Genomic DNA, 4378 nt, shown 5'->3' with positions numbered 1-4378 from the left:
CACGCTAAAAACATCTCCTCTTACTTTTATATTATAATTTATATTTTATATTATAACAATAGTGAATATTTCTCTGATGGTTACTGATATATTCATTTAAATCTATATTCTTCTATTCAAGTAGAATAAACAATTGCTCTCGTGAAAAGACAAAATTTTCTTAAGATTTTGGAAAAGTGTACATTTTCTTACTTGAAAAATATTTTATATTAATATATAAAATATTTTTCAAGTAAGAAAATGTACACTTTTCCAAAATCTTAAGAAAATTTTGTCTTTTCACGAGAGCAATTGTTTATTCTACTTGAATAGAAGAATATAGATTTAAATGAATATATCAGTAACCATCAGAGAAATATTCACTATTGTTATAATATAAAATATAAATTATAATATAAAAGTAAGAGGAGATGTTTTTAGCGTGCCCCATCGAATAAATATTTCGTATTTCTTGGATACTTTTTCTTTTAATACACCTAATAATTTTGTGTCTTATTGCTTTGGTCATTACGGATATTTAAACTTTCAACATAGAATACGTGTATATATGTGTATAAATATATATATACTTTTTAAATTGCAAATATTCGTATTTAACAGATTTTTATCTATTTACCCGTGCAAAGGTCTTCCGAGGCCCTGGTACAAAGGGATCTTTTATCTGTATCAAATTAAAAAACTTTAAAGAGGCTTAGAAAGTATTATCAAAACTTATCGGTAAGTAACAAAGATGGGATGATGCTTGCGCCGACTTATGTTACTAAATGGAAAACGCTCATTCTAACTAGGTGACTCTTTATGTGTACAAGTGGGTGGAGTGTGCCGGGGCTGCTTGACTCCGGGAGCTCCGGTGCAGTGCACCCTCTGCATCTTCCATTTGCACAGCCCTGGTATATACTTGATCAAAACAGTAAGAATATCCAAGATTAAGTCCGTTGATACTTTCAGCTCAATTCCCCGGACGATATGACTCGCGATAACGTATTTGTGTCCCCCTCTTGAGGCTGTTCAGCAGACGCGCATCCATGAAGAGTCCCAGCACTATTCGTCGTTTTCTGTTTTTTCTCCCCCTTCGTACACTCGCGACGGCGGCCAAGATAGCGCGTAGGAGAATCTCCTAGTGCTAGCAGGATCTACGAGGCCGGGAGGCGATCGTCTGCATGCGGCAGGGAGCGGGACTAAACGTAAAATATAGCCGGAGGTACACGCCCACGCATCGACGGCGCGGTTTCCCGCCGTTAAATACCTAAACGCCGTCAGCCCCCAGCGGGCCGGTACGTGCGCGCGGCATGTTAAACGATTAATCGCGCTGATTGGATTCCAATTAGCCTGCTAACGGGTACAACCGTGACCATACCGAGCGCCGGATACTTTCGGATTTTGCGTATTACCGGGCGTTTCTGACACATACACGCACACCCCCGTCCTCTCTTCTGACCTCTTCCTCCTGACCCCGCAGTCGCACATGTTCGCAGTGCGCGGCACGTGAGCGCGCCACGTGAGGCGAGCGACGTGTGCATTTTCGCGCGGTATAATCCCGTTACGATTCTCTACTCGCGCTCCGCTTGTTAGTATTGACCCCTCCTCTTAAGCAGCGCAGAAGGAACTTCAGTTGAAAGAACTTGGAACTTTTCTTCCAGACTTTTTTAAGCGGAAACCGGAAAAAGGGAGGGAGCGTGTTGTTGTTGAGAACATTTTCTTTTTGCTGGCAGCACGATGGCGAAGGGAAACTGCAAGTTCGAAAGTAAGCTGAATCGTAGACGCGCAAGTGTAATGTATCCTAGTTCCGATGAAATTATCATCGCAGATTGAACGTATCGCGTATTTTAGGGCTGTACGAGATGGTATTTGATTCTGTACCTGGTTTCTGGATACAGGCGAGCGTTACATCGAATAACCAACTTCGAAATCGATGCCTGAATCGGTAGCCGTTTGGGCCGCACTAAATGGTACTCCGTTCATTTGTTACAGTTATATGCGTATGTTACAGTTACACGTTGTTCAAATATGGACCATGATCCAAATCCGAGCTACCAGTGTTTTGACTTTGCATGCTACACTCTACCGAAAAGCATTTGAGTAATTCTTTTGTTAAGGTGTAACAAAGCTTGAGTGCACGGCTGTTTTTGAATCGGCTTAGACATTATACAAGATTTTCTGTTTTTCGGTATCCGCAAGTTTGTACACAGAGACATGTATATTTTATTTTTTCTTCAGAAATATATATATTTTTGATGCAATTGTTTATGAGCTTATGAGTAAATAGTACAAGGATAGATGGAGAGAATTTTTCTACAGTGAAAATTTATTTTTATTATTTGATATAAACTCCTCTTAATTGGATGCACTTTGTCCGACGACGTTGATATACTAACACATGACAGAATATAACTTTGCATATTAAATTTTATTAGCGCCATATTTTTTCAATACGAGTTTACATCGCTTTTTCTCTGTCCATGTACATCGTGTTCGCCAATATAACCTCGTGACATCCATGATGTGATGTTGCGAATATCATAGATAGATCTAACATGAGTTAGTAAATGACAGTGACATGCTATTTGGGAAGGGAAAATTCGGAGGAAATAATGATGTAAAAAGTCTATTTTACAATAAGAAATTCTCTGATGTTACAAAGGGAAAATTGTGGGAATAGTATTTAATATGCGCTTTTCTTCGTGAGCACACATGAGCAATATATGTGATTGTGCAGACACAAGATGATATGATGATATGATGATTATATATGCGATTTGCGTCGATGAATATTATGAGAATATTATGAGAACAAATTATGAAATATAAGATAAAATATGTATCTTTATCTTAATAAATTTTATCTTTATCTTAAATGTATCTTTATCTCTCCTATGTATGTTGAAATTATAATCCATGTTTAGGACTCCTTTTTCAAATAGTGCAAATTTCTTTTTTTTTTTAGAATGTAAATAACTAGAAATCCAAAATTAAAAATATCTTTACAATCTACTAAAGTAGATATCCCACTTATCTGATGGCACGTATATTCGCTTACAATAAGTTTAAACATTTTAAGGGGATGCTTGAAAATCTTACCGACAAAGTACTGATTTTATCTGCAAAGTTTACGTGATATTGATTTATACAGAATTACAAAAGCATTTACACACTGAAAGTTCGTGCAATAATAAATTGGGGCATTGTTCAATATATGACGGAGAAAAAATTTTAAACGTGACGTCTCTCGAGCCGTCAGTTGACGCAAATATTTACTTGATACAAAAGTTCTGCGCGGCTTGTACATATCGCACGTGTTTGCTTCTCTAACGAAAATTTCAAGGAACATTTCTGTATCTTTACAGCTGAATGCAAGAGTTGAAAAGTATACGAAAAGTTTGCAGAAAGATTTCTATGTATGTACGCGCGTGATTATGTTTTCTGCTGGCACATGGCGAGACAGAACAGCACATATTTATATAAGGTCTATATATACATACATTGCGCCGAAATAGCTTTATCATTTTTTCCACTAGCATCAATCTCGAAAATCTCGACCACAAACAAAGCATCTGTATATTCGTACATCATGATTGTCGACTATTCCAAAACAGTGATAACGTTGTCTAGAAGCAGCTATGGCATTTGGTCTGTTCTTTGTAGCTGCAGTGCTGAATCGGTGCCATAAGTTAGAGTGAGAAAAAAATATACTTATCTCACTCCCTAACTTACTACACCAGCTCAGCAGTGCAGCTACAAATAACAGACCATTGACAGCTTCTCATGCTATATTAGACATGCTATAGACAGGTTATTTTCCGAAAGCAAGGGAAGTGTCACATGAAAACGTTTTCCTGAAAGTTAAAAGTGATTAGAAATATTTCTCAAGATAAATCGTATCTCTCAAGGAGAACTATATCCCAAATTGGAGTGCTGAAATACACATATACATATCGATTTTACTTTCGAGAAGTAATTTGTTTCATATAACATGTCAATGTTACACGAATATCTATAGATGCATTGGTCGAGATTTTCGATCGATGCTAATGGCAAAAATATCAAAGCTATTTTGGCGCGGTGTGTACACGAAAAGGATAGCACGATCGTGTTGAGTGTCTCTACGTTGTCGATATTTCTCGAGTTCGTCCTCCACTTCAGAGCATCTCTTTAAGTCTCGAACAAACGAAAAAGTGGCAACCCATATCCGGAGCTCTTCCTCTGTGCTACTCACACATCGAGTGCACGTCTACCGTACACAGTCGATCGCGCTCTCCGGTACTTAATTTTCATTAGACGGCTACAAGCTCGCCGTTCAAACGAATCCGATGAATCTCGCAGCGCGAGGCACGGAGAGTTCGAGTTACCTACCCCGCTCTTTCGTGCCCAAACTGCGATG

The 4378-nt window shown here is 38.1% G+C and overlaps 1 long non-coding RNA gene across 1 annotated transcript in view; it reads left to right on the top strand.

Annotated features, from left to right (window-relative positions):
* Positions 1–2781, top strand: part of LOC116852842 — an 8317-nt gene extending 5536 nt beyond the window's left edge. The window contains exons 2-3 of the long non-coding RNA XR_004379862.1: positions 1641–1744; positions 1831–2781. This is a non-coding gene — a long non-coding RNA (uncharacterized LOC116852842). The remainder of the gene's footprint in view (positions 1–1640; positions 1745–1830) is intronic.
* The last annotated feature ends 1597 nt before the right edge of the window (positions 2782–4378 follow it).

This window comes from Odontomachus brunneus, unplaced genomic scaffold, assembly GCF_010583005.1.
Source record: "Odontomachus brunneus isolate Ranch 3 - 2012 unplaced genomic scaffold, Obru_v1 Obru_scaffold_259, whole genome shotgun sequence".
Taxonomy (NCBI): Eukaryota; Metazoa; Arthropoda; class Insecta; order Hymenoptera; family Formicidae; genus Odontomachus; species Odontomachus brunneus.
Note: the sequence above shows the minus strand (reverse complement) of the source record. Positions and strands in the feature narration are given on the sequence as shown.